Below are 17,314 nucleotides of genomic sequence, written 5' to 3' on the forward strand. Positions count from 1 at the left end.
AGCATGTCTCGTCTGTTGTGCCAATGTGGAGCGCTAAAAAAAGATTTTATTATGCTGCATAAAGAATGATGTTAAAACCTTAATTTAGCGGATGAGGCGACGATTGCATCGCTGGGGTCGAACCCGAACCTAGTTCGAGTCGATTGGACTGAGCCGGGCTCGGTACAAGAAATTGAGTCAGCTTCGCTAGCAAGCCGAACGGGGCAGAACAAGGCATACAAAGTCTGGTTTGATTCAACAAGGAATCGAGTTGATATTTGGTGCACACGAGTCAGCCTGGGGTATTGAACCAACCTAGGCTGCGCTCAGTGATAGCCGAGTTTTGCTCGGCTCGACCATGCTCGAGATAGCAACAACACTAGGAGTTACTATTGTTCGAGTGCAGCTAGAAAAGGGGACGAAGAGACAGAGGGCTCAACTATTACGCCGAACTGGGTTTGGCCCCCAAACGAGACAAGACCGAGCCTAGGTTTGGTCCTTATACTGAGGAAACTGAGCTGGGCTCGGTTCAAAAGGAGGGAAGTCGATGGCCAGTGGTCAACACCAGGAGGTCGGTGGCCAAGCCACTGCATCCACCGGTTAACATTGAGAGGTCGGTGGCCAAGCCACTACCAGAGGTAGTGGCTGCTTCGGTCGGCTAACAAAAAGGGGAAAACGGGAGGACAAGCATGGTGGCGCCTGTCTTCTAGCCAAAAGAGCAGGGGAGGAGGGAGGCTGGCGGCCAAGCCACTATCGGAGGAAGTGGCTGCCACAGCCAGCCGATAAAAAAAAGAAGAGCGATGGTGGCAGCAGGAGGCGGCAGCGTTAGCCAACTAGCTAATGGCAATAGTAGCACTGCTACTATTGTCGTCCTCAAGGAGAAAAAGAAAAGGGGGGGGGGGGGACCGATGGAGGTGGCTCGGCCCCTCCATCCGACCAAACCAAGCAAGAGGGAAAGAGACAAAACTGGGGTGGGAGGGCATGTTTTCAAACGAAACCCCTCTCATCGAGGGTTTAGCCGAGAGAATCAAAGAGATAGGGTGGGGAAATGGCCGGACCACGACTGTCATGGGCAGCCGAGGTGAAGGAGTGATAGCCGGACCACGACTGTTGTGGGCAGCTGATCACAAAGAGAGAGAGAACAGAGAGATTGAGAGAGAGAGAAAACTTACCAACGAGAGAAGACAAGCTCTAGCGAGCGGCGAGCTCTGACAAAAGGGGATTACGAAAAAGGAGAGAAAGGTAGTGTGTACGAGAGAGAGGGAGAGTTATGCAGAGAGAGAGAGGCAAAGGTTAAGGGGTGTCAGGGGGGCATCAGGGTTCCCTTTTAAAAAGAAACCTCCCTGTGGGGGATTTAAATAAGCTAACGGGGGGGGGGGGTCGATTGGTATGTCAACATTCCACCCAAATTCGGGTTGGATCTGATTGGATCCAATTATTTATTTATTTATTTTTTAAAACCCTTAACAATCTACAAATTTTATATTCTACCCCCTCTTAAAAGAATTTTGTCCTCGAAATTTCCTTTAAAGGTTATCTGTAAAGATTGTAATCTAAGTTAATCGAGGTCAACGAGGGTGCACACACTCTGTGTGTGTAAACCCAAACCCATAAGCTCTAAAATTGATCAAGACAACTCACAATAAGTTCCTGGTAAAAGCTTCTGGCTAACCACATGGTTGGACAAAATTTATACATGATTTCATTAATTTAATTTTGTTTGACAAAATTCACAATTTTTTCGTATCACAAAAAAAGACTTAACCTACGACTATTAGAGTGTCTACTCACTATTTTCTACTTGTTCGATCATGGTGGCATAGACATGGTCTGCCACTATTTTTTATGGTTGTTGCTAAGGTTGTTGTTGCTGACCTTATCCTGCGGTTCATCTTTGCCAATCTATTGCCTTCTTGCAACATTGCCGGATGTAATATCACATCTTCCCACAATATAGACAACCTCCAGTGTTTTGTAGGCATGGTTGTCCAAGATAAACATAGTTGCACTTTAGGCATATCGGATTTGGTTATTGTTGTGGCTCGTTTCCTCTATCTTGTTTTTATTTTTTGAATGAGGATTCTGCATTTTGCCATTAGCAGGTTGTTGTTTGTTGCCCCCACCATTTTCAACAAATTTTTTGTCTTGTCCACCCTTAACTTGCTCTCATTCTTTAAGGCATTGTGAAGCCAATAGCCTCTTGTCGTGACTTTGTTTAAGGTGACATTTTTCCACAGAATGGTCCACCTTACCACAGAAGATACAATCATCAGGATCCCAGGGGCACATTTGACCCAGGTAGGTTTGATGGCATTGCCGACATTCCATCCTATTATCAGGTCGTCCTACATTGGTGTTTTCATAAGCCAACCTATCCACCCTATGATTCATGTTCTGGACAATCGTTGAAAGTTGTTTAATTGCTTCGGTCAAAGCATTAATTTCCTCGACCATCTCACTGTATGACATCTAAACCAAAAGATATTTTCTTAATCAGGATAGATACAAAAAGGGTGAAGCAAAATACTCACATTGCGATCAAGAACTTGAATGGCCAAGAATAATTGCATTCTCTGTTGTTCTGATACCAAAACTGTAATGCCTCAAAATCTCGAACTTGTAAATTTTTTAGGAAAAATTTGAAACTTTGCAATCACTCGTTTTTAAGAGTTTAAAATGGTAGTTCAGCAAAAAACAAAGTTTGAAAGAACAAGTCAACAGACCTTGAGCGTATTACAGGTGAACTTTCCTTTACACAATGGATTTGTATCTCCATACAATCATTGAAACCATATAGATTCAAAATCAAGTTTTTTATCATTAAAATTTACACAAAATGAGGTATTACAAAAGAAACCCTTATACAAAATTACAAAACATGCTCAAGAGCAAAACAACAAAGAGAGAGTGGGTTTTTTATATCATCACGTCATCGCCTACCACATCAACTTAATCATCATCTGTATCCCATAAAACAGGTCAGACTTATAAAATCCTGGTAGGTGCATAAGTATCAAAAAGTCAAAATAAAACTAACATATGCGTTATTCTTTTCTCAACGTGCAGTTTCAGAATAAGTAAAATGAGCATGATAATCATGTTTCGATAATTACTAACTTGTGGGTATGAATAGGACAAACGTAGAAACAATTGAGACTGTCCGAGGGTTTGTTATTCTATGTGTTTTGATACCTTGAAGAACTAGCTAGGTATGCCCCCAAGGGTACGACTAGGTATGCTCCCAAGGGTATGACCTATTGACCGAGAGAGAATTCCCCCGAGATATAAATGACAAAGGATGCATCTGAACTTCTGCAGAAGTCAATGTGATCTACCATCTAGGATAATATTTGGTAGCCCAATCTCCTAACTCCGATGATCGGGGACATTGAGTCATTGCTACTCGAGGAGCATAGTTGTTAATAACTTGTCCATCAAAGTTTTTGTACCATCTCATCCTCTCTCTTGACAGAACCAAAAAGGCGAATGAGTATGTCAAGTTTTATTTTAATTGATGACACATTCTACATGCTTTGGTCTTTTAAACCAAATTGTGCATCTTGCCAGTGAAAGCGATCATTTCATTTATGTGATTTTTCTTAGCCAAGTGCTATGTCACACTTTGAGGTCATAATAAACCTCTAGTTCATTCATCGTTGTACTAATATTACCAATACGACCGAGACAATGTAAGTTTCCTCAAAAGAAAAACCTCAACCATAATGATATTCCACGCCTTAGGTCGGGATCAGTTTGGAAAGGGGGGTATAGAGAAACTTTCCAATGCTAGATAGTCTCTCCGATAAGAATGGACATGACATCATTGGTCCAAGTATACAAGAGAGTCTTGCCATAAACTTAGGATAAGCTATGTATGAGACTTCTAGGCATTGCGAATATGCAACCATAAAATATCTCTTTTATTTTTTCAGATATCAAAAAATGCGAGCTTGAAATCTCAATTGGGAATTCTTTCAATAAAAAATTGAATTACAGTGAGGAGCACAAATCTTTGTTATATATATATATATATGCATGTAATTTTAAACAGGCAAGAGTGCACAAAACTATGTTCCTCGTTAAAAACATAAGCCTATGCATATTTTAGCGCCACGACAAGTTAAATAACATAAAGCAAGGCCCGATGTGTGAAAACACACATCGAGCTAAATAAGTTGCATGAAGCAACAACCTGTGCACATTACAGTGTGATGACAAAGTAAATGATATAAAGCAGGGCTCGATGTGTGAAATCACATATCAAGTTAAGTAAATTTTATAAGCGACGCTTGATGTACAAAATCATATGTCAAACTAAATAAGTTGTGCAAAGCACTAGCCTGTGCACGTTACAGCACGACGACAAAGTAAATGACATAAAGCAAGGCCCAATGTGTGAAACTGCACATCGAGCTAAATAAATAGAAAGATGGAGCCTGTGCACAATATAGCGCGATGGCAAAGTAAATGACATAATTTAAAATATATAAAAATACACAAATTTGCGTATATATATATATATATATATATATATATATATATATATATATATATATATATATATATATATATATATATATATATATATTAGAAGTGTTCTAACATTATTCTTACATGCAACTTTCTCCTACCTCGAAGATGGTATGAATCTCTGATAGTTTTGATTATAGGTTCTTAAAGGCTTGTGTCTCGGTAAGTGTGTCTCGTCTGTTGTATTGATATGAAGCACTAAAAAAAAGATTTTATCATGATAAATAAATAATAATGTTAAAACCTTACTTTAATGAACGAAGCAACAATTGCATTGCAAGGGTCAAACTTGAACCCAGTTCAAGCTGATAGGATCGAGCCAGGCTCGGTACAAGAAATCGAGCTGGTTTTTCTAGCAAGCTAAACTGGGCGAAACGAGACATAAAAAGTCTGGTTTGGTTCGACAGGAAATCAAGTTGAAATTTGGTGCACACGAGTCAGCCCGGGGTATTGGACCAACCCAGGCTACGCTCGGAGTTTTGCTCAGCTGGACCATGCTTGAGACAACAACAACACTAGGAGTTGTTCAAGGGCAGCTAGAAAGGGGAATATAGGCTAGGCTATTACGCCCGAGCTGGGTCTAGCCCCCAAACGAGACATGACTGAGCTTAGGCCCGATCCTTCTACTGAAGGAACCAAGTTGGGCTCGATTCATAAGGAGGAAAGTCGACGACCAGGACATTGCTGAAGGCAGTGGCCACCGGGAGACCGACGATTATGCCACTGCCGACTGACAGAAAGGAGAAAATGGGAGGACAGGCACGGTGGCACCTGTCTTCCAGCCAAAGGAGCAGGGAAGGGAGGCTAGTGGCCGCCGCGATCAGCCGATAAGAAGAAGAAGAGCGGTGGTGGCAACAGGAGGAGGCGGTGTTAACCAGCCCCTCCAGCCAGCCACCCAACGATGACTGCTGCTGCTGTCCTCAAGGAGAAAAAGAAAAGGGGTCGGGTGGAGGTGGCTCGGCCCCTCCATCTGGCCAAACCAAGCGAGAGGGAGAGAGACAGGGGGGGGCTGCTTTCAAACAAAAGCCCTCCCGTCGGGGGTTTAGCCGAGAGAACCAGAGAGACAGGGGGAATGGTCGGGCCATGGCTGTCGTCGACAACCGAGGTGGAAGGAGCGACAGTCTAGCCACGACTGTAGTGGGCAGTCAATCATAAAGAGAGAGAGAAAACTTACCGAGCAAGAGAAGGCAAGCTCCAACAAGCGGCGAGCTCAGGTGAAAGGGGGTTATGAAAAAGGGGAGAGAGAGAGAGGGTTACGCAGAGAGCCGAAAGAATATCAACATTAATACTCATGAAGATCAACAAAATGTTGAACCCATGAACCAGACACAGAAGAAACAAAGCTAAAATATAGAAAAAACAAAGCTAAAGAAAAGAAACTACAGATAGCTAGCAACAAAACAACAAAGCCTACTCAACCAGGATCCGCAGGATTAGAAGAAACCACCGCTGAGTGAACGTCGTTCAGATGAGAGGAGAGGTCTCTAAGATGCATACGTAATATTGCATATACATCAACCAAGATTTTATGAACAAGATAATTAAAGATGACCGGAATTTGACGGAAAGTAGCATCATTGCGTGCCATCCAAACAAACCACCAAGTAGTAAGCAACCATGTCTTCCAGATCAGTCTCCACTACTTGCATCGTCTAATTTCAATAGGGCCCAGGAGAAGATCAAGCGCAAAAGACTCTTCTTTGACAATTACGTTCGGAGATCTCCACGTCCTATTAAATAGGGCCACAAAGATTGGGCAGGACCAAAATAAATGAAAAGTAGTTTCTTCAGCAGCTTGACACAACACACACCAACTTGGAAACTGAAAGCCCAACTTCTTTAAATAACTGTGAGTCTGAACCCTATCATGCAAAATTCACCAAGCCAAGAACCGAGATCTTGGAGAAGGGCACGCTCAGAGAACCAATCTGCCCCTTGGGGGAGCAACGATCTATACACTTTGTGGGTGTGGAACGCTCCATTTGGAGTAATCGCCCATTGCAACCACTGATCATAATTTCCAGCATCCCCAGTTTGATCTCTGAAGGACGATAAGGCTCTCAGCCACATGCTTCGCAAGTGCGAGATCGCCAGACCCCGGGTTCCATGGTGAAAAAGAGATAAATCAGGAGCACCATATTTAGCATGGAGCAAGCGAGCACATGGAGAGCCTGGTTGATGAGCCATCCAACATTGCTTGGCTACGAGAGCAATACTCCTCTGTCTTGGAGCAAAGGGTTACGCAGAGAGAGAGGCGGGGGGTGAAGGGGTGTCGGGGTTCCCTTTTAAAAAGACCCCCCCCTGTTGGAGGTTTAAATAAGCTAACGGGGGGATGTCGACTGGTATGTCGACATTCCAACCTGCATCCATTTTTTTTGTTTTGAAAACCCCTTAACAGTCTATGGATTTTACACTATTTACTTTAGAACATACTTTCAAACAAAAAATCCAAACAATAGCTCCGGGCATTGTGGTCCTCCTGGCTAGGGGAGAGGGTCAAGGGTCATGCCTCGACGTTGAACCGCCATAGGGAGTGACGTGGTTTTACCAAGATTGATTGTTGGGAAAATTTCACTCTCGGGGTTTACCACGCAGTGTGGGGCCCAATGTAGCTCCCTCCTGGATAGCTTAATTGTCATCAAGAAAAATGAAAATTAAAATATATTTTAGAGCATTAAAATTAAATGGCTTAGATTGCAACCAGAATATCGGAAAAGGAATAGCTTTGGCTTAGATTGCAACTAGAACATCATTACAAAAAAGTTTTTCACACCAAAACTGTTAAACATAATCTTGTACTAAACTTGACCATACTAAATCCATCTTATGGATCACACACACACGCACCCATCCCCTTTTACACTAGAGAAAGGAATGGCAGCCTCTCGTCCTATATGAAACAGAACTAGTTTAAATAAATTTTGAAACACTTAAAAGTTGTTCTCATCCCACGTACGCTGCAAGTCTGATGCCATATACGAGACTAGAATGCTTACGCAAACAAGACATGGTTTGGTCCACAGCCTGCATTTTTAGTTGCCTTTGGTGGATTGGTCTTTAGTTCCGATTATTAGCTGAATGAACCTGATTCATTTTTAACAAGAAGCATGCAAATAGATTGCTATTTGAATGGATCTAACCATATCTGATCCAAGATAACAACCACCAGGCTCCATCTTAATGAGTTCGGTGTGGGACAAGTTTGGTTCACAAATTCAACGTATAGATTCAATTTTTATAGAACAACAAACATCTCTTGTCCGGGGATATCATTTCATAATGCATTTCGTAATTTATTTCTTATATAATCGCGTGCTCCTGCGTTGTACTTAAAAATGATTTGTTCCCCGTAAACAAAATTTACTATTCAATTATAAGATTTCTTTGAGTATGAATTTTAGGGCATGTTTACAATGCCTAGTGATTCTTGCATTTTCTCAAGACACTGAGTGTAAATCATAATCAGAACATTAAACATTTTCTCTAGGTCAGTGAAACATGAGAAGAGTACTTGTGATTGTGATTGCCAGCTGTGATTGTTTCTGGTCTTGAACCTTGTGACCAACAATCACAGCTTCCACTTTCTCAGCTGTGATTGTTCATCCCACCAGCGACTGATAAAGAAAAATACACTAAGCATGTTTTCGTGAATATGATTTACCTGAATCACCTTTCCTTTCTTTGTTAATTTCTGGAATAACCATGTTTTCAAACAAGTGGTAGCACAGGAAAGCAGGCTTTGCTATCCATTCATTTTCATGCTTACAAAGTGAAGACGCATTTAATTTTCTTAACGGCAGAAGAAAGCACGAAACGCTCTATCGCTGACTAACAATATCTTTTGGTCGTTACTAAAGTTACCTACAATATCTTAGGCAGACAAGGAATAACCTAATAAGCCTGCACGATAGGATGAAAATCACTTTAGAAAAAGGGAACAAACCTGCAGACAAAAGAAACTTCCAATCACAGATTTCATGGGCTGCCTTTTCTGTGTAGGAAAGTGAAAACCATCATGAAGCGTCTGTGCTGTCATAATAAACATACTTGGAATTGTTAATGATCAGAGCCAAGATTTCAAAAGTAGGTAACAAAAAGTGCACGCTCGTCACAAAAAGTAAAGCAGACAGGTTGGTGACAGTTAAAAAGTGACAATGTGAGAGAAATGGAAGCTGATAAGTTTGCCAAAGCTCCGTGATATTCCAAAAAGGAAAAGGAAAAGAAACGTTGCCCCCACAAGTAGGATATTAAGCATGCATATAAACGTGAGACGTAAAGTTATAGTAAAATCTAGATACAGATATTGTGACAAAAATAGACAACCGAGAGAGAGATATAAAGAGAGAGGGATCCTCCCAAAAAAATGATACAGTAAAGCATTTAGGATGGTGCCATATAATTCTGACTGCATCTCAAGCAGGTGTTTCATTCACAATCTCTAAATCACCGTTGATTCACAAATTCATGAACATCAAAAAGTTTATCCATGAATTCAGAAACTTCAAAACAGTCAGACTTTTAGTCACTGCTTTGATCAGTGAGCGTTTGATGACAGAAAAATAAACAGTCAGTTTTTCTTACAGCATAAACTACAGTCATTCACGTGTTTAAAGATTTTCAATAGCTTAGTCACATTGAGCTTGCAAGTACGCAAGTGAGACTCCATAAAAGATAAACAGTACAATAGTCCATCTCAAATGATTTCAAGGTGAAAAGCCTTTTAGATATAATCTTTCCACCAGAAGGATAGTGACTTCTCTCTACGTGCAGAGCAGAGGAAAACCCGTTGGGCCGTTATTTGACAATAAGAAATGCAGTTGATGCACGTAAAGAGAAAATATCAAGAATGGAAAGTATAATTCCATTCAACAAATTACATCTTTTTCAACTTCATTGTAGAAACAACATGCCATCTAAGACCGACTCCATTTCCTCAGCTAGATTGTAGATAATAGACAGCAACTATAAGTGTTCCTATTCCGGCAACAACATTTTAAACTTCACAGTTTCATCCAATATTTATTAGTCACCCAAAAAATATGCATGAACACAGATATAAGATCACTAACAACTTCCATTAGAATATGTGACAGATTAGTCTAAATTCCAGTCTAACTTTCCAATTAAGCCTGTAAAGCCAATCACGATGATCACTAGTATGCCCCTCTGCATTACACGTGCATGTCTGTGTGTGTGCACGTGTGTAGATGTTTTATATAGAAGCCTGTAGAATTTCACTAGAATGCATGACTACTCAATCAACTATGGTTCAGTATATCTTTTTTTTATTGAGAAAAAACTATGGTTCAGTATATCAGTTCAGTCTCAATTCCAAATTAACTTTCAATGAGGTCTATGAAAATATAGAAGACACGGTATATAAGATCACCAACAAATTTCAGTAGAATATGATACACTATGTCACAGGGATTCGACCAACTAAGTGCCACACCTGCGTCGATGCTACGTGATGCGGGTGCGGCACCTGGTGTGGTCAACCCAACCCTGGGTGCGGCCAATGCACCTAGGGTCATATATGTCCAATTTTTGGACTTAAAAAAAAAACCCAATGAAAAGGGCTTGAGGATTAGGGCAAAACTGTTTTGCCCTCTCTCCTCTGTCTCCCAACGCTGCTGAGCTACGACACCCCGACGCCGACAACGCCTACCAGGCTATCGTCCGACTAGCACAACACTTCCTCTTCGTCTCAAATTAAGGTATGTATTCTCTCTCTCTCTCTTATTCTCTCCTTCAATCACTCTTAATTTCTCCCAATCTCTCTCTCTCTCCACTCGTCTCTCAATCTCTCAGCTACCTCTCTATTTTTTTCTCCATTTTCATAATGCGTGCCTCTCTCTCTCTCTCTTAATTCAATCGCTTTCCCCCTTATCGTGTACCTCTCTCTCTCTCTTTCAATCTCGGCTAAACAAGCCAATTTTTGAAAAAAAAATTTACCCATTTTAGAGAAAACTCAGTTCGGCTGGCTCGTTTTCTTAAAAATATATCTTTTAAGAGTTTTTACATGTAAAAACTATGTAACATAAACATTATACATAAATATATTATACATAATATGTCTCTTGGGACGTTGCAAGTTCGAATCCTAATCGTATGGCCCACATGCGGGTGTGTCAAAAAAAAATTTGCTGCTGGGCCCAGCCAAGCCGAACTTAGTTTTCACAAGCCCGAACTAAGTTTTCACAAGCCCAGCCAAGCTGAACTGAGTTTTTCTTGTGACATATGGTTGCTTATAATGTGTATTATTTGTTGATGACTTGATGTTGGGTAATTTGATTGTTATTACTGATTTTGTTACTTAAAATTTGGTTGAATGCTTATATTTTTATTACTAACTTGCTACTAGTCTACTATTCTATTATTATTGTTAAATACTTAGATATTTTTAACATTTATTATTATTACTAGTTAAAATTTTAGTAACATATTAGTTAAAATTTGTTAAAATTTTGTTACTAACTTACTAGTTAAATACTTAGATTGATCAAGTTGCATTAATGTTATTGTTATATATTTTCTTGTACCTTTCGATATTTATTTATACATACGGTACTACTATTAGTCTACTATTGTGTATGTTATGGACCTTGCACTCAATATTTTTAATCTTGATTGTGTGCATAATTGATTTTAATATAACATTTTTTTGTTTTAAGGATAAAAAATGACGGATAAAGAAAAAGGACTTGCATCATCCTCATCCCCACATGTGAGTTCTGCTGCTAGTGTTGATGATAGTTGTAGTGGAAGTACTGATAAGTTCTTTAGCTGCAACATGTGATGATGAGGGGTCACTATGGGCACATATAGATAAGCTTGCAAAAACTGGAGGAGGTGATGAAAACAAGAGATTTTGATGCAATCTCTGTGAATGTGATTTTGTTGAGTCTTATATAAAAGTTCAGGCTCATTTGTTGAAGAGGCCAGACATGGCATTTCAGGATGCAGAAGAGTTGATGAGGCAATGCAAAGACAATACAAGATAAATATGAGAAAAGGAAGACAATGAGTGATTCTTGTGCAATTAATGTACCGTTTTTAATCGACCAAGAAGATGCTAAAAAAAAGTCAATGTAGAAAGTAGAGGAAGAGAAACAATACAAGCATCATTCAATATATATGAAAGGGAGAAAATAGATAGAAAAGTAGGGAGGTATTTTTATTATAATTCACTCTCATTTAATGCAGATAGAAGTCCTTATTAGAAGAATTTAGTTACTTCTTTGGCAAATTATAATTTGAGTATCTACGTACCTTCAAGCTTAGAAAAACTACGAACTACACTTCTTGCAGAAGATAGGGCAAATGTTGAGAGATTGATAGAAATTAAAAAATATTCATAGGAACAAAATGGTTTTTTCATTATTTCTGATGGGTGGACAAATATTTAAAGGAGTCTACTAATTAATTTTATTGTTTCTTCGCTTAGTGATCCAGTATTCTTGAAAAAAGTTGATGCATACAAACAATATAAAAATGCTAAGTATTTGAAGGAGTTGTTTATAGAAGTAATAAAAAAAGTAGGTGATCATAAAGTAGTACAAATCATTAAAGACAACGCTCCAGTTTGTAAAACTGCAGCATTAAGTTTGGAGAGTGAGTATTCTCATATTTTTTGGACTCTTTGTATAACACACACCTTGAATCAGGCCTTCAAGAGCATCTGCAATATCAAAGAAGAAGAAAATTCACCAGCATATGTTCTATGTTCATGGATTGAAGAATTAGAAAAAAATATCAAAAGCATTAAGAATTTTGTTAATGCTATATTTAATAGGCATTCTAACATGAAATTGTTGAACGCCAGTGAAACACATTTTGCGTCCATCATTGTGATAGTGAAGATTAAGGAAGTGAAGAATGCCTTGGTTAACATGGTGACTGACGAGATTGGACATTCTATGATGATGTTGTCAAGTCTCAAGAAATTAAGAAATTTATTGTTGAAGATGAGTTTTGAGACAGAGTTGTATATTTCTTTCAATTTACGCAACCTATTTGGAAAATGTTGAGAGAAGTTGATAAGCATGAGCCCATGCTTCACAAAGTTTATGAAATATGGGATAATATGATTGAAAAAATACAAGTTATAGTTTTCAAGCATGAAGAAAAAGATCTTGCATTATTGGATGATTCAGGATTTTTTAACCATATTCATTCAATTTTAGTCAGAAGATGGGATAAGAGTAACACTCATTTGCATTGCATGGCACATTCTCTTAATCCAAAATATTATGCAAAAAAGTGATAGGAAAGTAGTATTGATCGTGTCCCTCCAAATTTAGACCCAGAGCTATCAAGGCATAGAAATATTTGTATATATTTGTATGACAAGACTTTATCCAGAATCACATATTCTAAATTAAGTCACACAAGAGTTTGAAAAATTTGTATCTTCAAGATTAATCGGACAAGCATTACTAGCGAGAGAGAAGGAGAATATAGATCCTATCACATGATGGTCAACATTTGGATCAAAAACACCTCTTCTCCAACATCTTGCATTGAGATTGTTATCTCAGCCTGCTAGTTCATCCTGTTGTGAAATAAATTGGAGCACATATTCTCAAATTCATAACATGAAGAGAAACAAACTCACCAGAAAGCGTGCAAAGGATTTAATATATTTTCATTCTAATCTTCGACTACTTTCGCGAACCAATGATGAATACATATACTAATTGCTCTCTTAGTTATTTGACTATTTCTTAGTTTTTTCATTTAAATATACTTATATTTAATATTTTCAAATTGGGTTTGTAATGTAGACAAAGATTATCTAATTTTTAGGATGTAAACCAGAAGAGTGTGACTTAGAGGGACACTACAAGAAAAACGTTAATTAGCGACGGAAATTTGCAACGGATTATTTCAGTCGCAACTTAGCGACGAATTAGCTAGAGAAAACTAGTTGTCCCTAAAATTGGAATTAGCAACGAATTTTGCGACAGAAAAATTTTGCCGTAAAATCCGTCGAAAAAATTCTATTGCAAAACCCATCGTACTTAGCGACGGATTTTTTTTGTCTCTAATTACTAACGGATTTTGCAACGAAAAAAATCCATCGCTAATCCGTTGCTACTTTTCGATTTTAAACGGCCCACCTAGGGCGTGAAATTCTCCCTCCCTCTCTCTGATTACTCCCAAATTGGCCTGAAGGGGAAGAGGGCGGCCTCGAGAGGATGTTCGCCCCTCAGAGTGTCGATGGCGATGGTGAGCCGACAGAAAAGATGGTGTGGCGGGAGTTGCAGAGAGAAGAACCCCAAAGATCTTTGCCTCTCCTCCCGGAACAAGACCAATCCCCTCCCCCACACCAACGACTCCAACAACCACCCATCACCACCGAACTCCAAACCCACCATCCCCAACGCATGCAAGGAGACCCAAGAGATCATAATCGAGGACACTTAGAAGCCCGTTTCGGAGAACAAGTTGCTCCTCCACTCCCTCTCGCTGCCCGTGCCGAAATTCGGCGGCCACCAGATCTCTGGTGAGACCAGGCGCAACGAGATCCGCATTGACATCGACAAGGAGCACAGGATCGTCTTCCCAGAGCACGACGGCACATCGTCGTCCCACGACAGCGGGGAGAGCCGGTCCACAGCCTATCCGTTGGTGACCGTGGTCGCGCCCGCCAAGCCGGAGGTCTCCCACCTCGACTGGGGCCATTCGTACACCCTGCGCAAGCTCGAGGTTGCCACCAACTTGTTTAGTGAGATTGCTTGGCTATTACACTGAAGGAGCTCATAGGTGATCAATCATTTAGGTCTAACGAAATCTTTGTTCCATACCTAATATAATTTTGATCTGTGCACATCTTTTGTTTTGTTTTTTCGTGATTTTTGTGATTTGCTTGGTTAATCATCAGGTTGCTTGTTTATGAATATGTGGACAATGGGAATTTGGAACAATGGCTTCATGGGGATCTTGGAACCTATAGCCCTCTAACATGGAAAATTAGGATGAGCATTATACTTGGAACATCTAAAGGGTATACAATGCTTTTATCATCCTTAATCTCAAGTAAATTTTGCATTCCTTTGATTACCACATTGCTCTTTACTGGTGAAGTTTCATCTACAATGCAGGTTGACTTACCTACACGAGGGACTCGAACCTAAGGTCGTTCATCGTGATGTTAAGTCAAGTAATATATTGCTCGATTATCTAGCTATCATAGCTTAATACAAGTTGAGTTTTAGGTGGATTTGTCATTGTGCACTTGTGCAGGTGAGATTCTCTAGTTGGAATCTGCTTTCTAGTTGGGGTTTATATGATTGGAGCTCAATCTGTAATTTCAAATATTTGTAAGATGGCTTGGTTTTATTCGATGTGCTGCATTGTATAGTCCACAATACTTCATATGTTCACGTGATTGGCAATTCCACTGTCCTTTGTTTGATATTCTACACAACAAAAATGTCCTTCACAAACATCATATCCTTATTAGAGTTGAGACAGTAAAAAATAACAATCATAGATGTGTAAGTTGATTCTGAGGTGACAAGCTTCGACCGATTTCCAAAGACAGTTGGAAGTTTGATGCTGCATGAAATTTTCATTTATTTTCAGAAACACTTGTTAATGTGCTTTTTATTACTTTCTCTTCTTCTTGGTTTGATTAGGAAGCATGATTTAATACCAGGTTTCTTGGTTAACACCTCAAGTCTAAGGAATTAGGCTATTGCATGCAACTCAAGGGTAAGACTTATCCTCTGTTTCAATGCTATTGTTTATTTTATGTATTTATTTACTTCTGCTGCTCCTATAATGTTAACATTTTTCAAGAGTGATGATAAATGTACTCTTTGTTTTTTTCCTTCTTAGGTTAGATGATTGATAGGTGTACTCTTAGGAAAGCGGATTCTTAGGTTGATTTCTTTGGCTAAAATGTTTGTCTTTTGCTCTCACAGAAAAAATGAATCACCAGAAAAGGACTATTTTCGCTTTCAGTGGTTTCTACATTGGGTTGTCAAACGTCAATGGATTGATCTTGGTAAAGAGAAGAAGGAAGGGGATGATAAACAAACATTGCACATTTTATGGATTTTAGTGTCCTTGAAAATCAATCTGAAGTACTCTGTTGAAATGTAGAAACTAAACCAAAAGCTTCTTTTTTGTCTCTACTGTTAATGCCACATATGTCAACACCATGATCTTTGCCGTGAAGAGTAGTTTTTTTTTATGACAAGGAACCTTTGCCGAGAACCGGGTCACTTAATGGGCTCGGTCCCCTCCTCACCACTCAACTCTATGATCTCTATACTTTTCCTATTGGGGGATTGGAGATCTATGATTGTTGTTGGAGATTTTGATCTTTTGGTGGTTTTCATCCAACTCTCAATTGCTAGTTCTATTAGGTCTACAGTGCCGCCTAATTTAATGTAATCTTACTTACTAGTCAAAACGTTCAATACTTTTCCTGATGCATTTGCAGGCTATAGAAACATGTTTTGGATATGGGGAGTAGCTCCATGGTGAAGTTGTTGCAGCTGGAACGATACGGCATCCTTCCCTTATGTTAATGTATTTGCTTTCTCCATATAATCAGCAGCTCATAATGAGTGTTTCATAGGTTATGGCAATGTTTCAGGTATGCTCCTCCCACCCCCGCAATGTTTCACTTGTTATTTCTATTTGGATATTTGAGCATCATATTCATCATGTTTATACTCTCTCTCTCTCTCTCTCTCTCTCTCTCTCTCTCTTCTTTCATTGTTGATTTTTCAAGTGTTATGAAAGATCTCATTTGCTAGGCTCTTAACAAATATATTATATACAATGATGAACCATCTTTACTGATTTTGATATCTATGAACCTTGTCTATATTTGATTACCCCAAGAAAACACTACGAGAAAAGAATCATTAAGAAAATAAAAGAAAAAAAGTGACAAATCTTTTTAGTATGCATTTTCTCTTTTAATGTTGTAGCTTGGATCTCTTCTCAGATTTGAGACAAATAGAGGTCTCATACTTGTTGCAACTTAGGATTCGAGCCGAGCTGGAATCCCTCATGAGGACCCACTCATTTTAACATAGGTCCAATTGATGAGTTGTGGAGCTGATTTCAGAGTTTTTGCCCTTGCAGTAAGGGGGGTTCGTGCCCCCCCCCTATGCAGGTCCCACTTTTTTTTTTTTTTTTGGGGGGGGGGCTTATGTTTGAAACGCGCTGTCTTATGGATCGGACTTGATTTTTTCCTAGCAGCTTAGTTAAAACTGCGTAAAAAAACCCTAATTTTTGGTCAAATGAGGACTTTGACCCTCATTTGACTAAAAAATTGAAAGCGTGTACGCCTCGGCTTAAGGCGCACAACTCAGGGCTCTTTTTTTAAAATTTTATTTTAAATTTTGCCACGGATTAAAAACGGATAATATCCGTCGCTAATATTCAGCGATAAATTTTTGATGTTTTGTGACGGATTATATTCCGTCGCTAATGTTGTCGCTATTTTAGCGATGGATTAGCGACGAAATATAATCCGTCGCAAAACTGAATATGTGCTTATTTAGCAACGGATTAGCGACAGATCATGTTCGTCGCGCATCTGTCGCAAATTAGCGATGAAAGTAGCGACAAATCAGTTCTGTCGCTAATTAGCGACAAAAAATATGTGACAGACGCTATCTGTCACTAATCCATGTTTTTCTTGTAGTGGGAGATCATAATTTTAACATTACAAACATGAATTTATCTGAACTCAGTCTTCCTTCTTATGATGCATTTGATGATGAAGCAAAAAATTATTATGATTCATTATCTCATCGTCATTCACATTGTGTAGGAT

The sequence above is a fragment of the Nuphar pumila genome, chromosome 13 (genome assembly GCF_984573655.1).
Source record: "Nuphar pumila chromosome 13, dmNupPumi1.hap1.1, whole genome shotgun sequence".
NCBI classification, from domain to species: domain Eukaryota; kingdom Viridiplantae; phylum Streptophyta; class Magnoliopsida; order Nymphaeales; family Nymphaeaceae; genus Nuphar; species Nuphar pumila.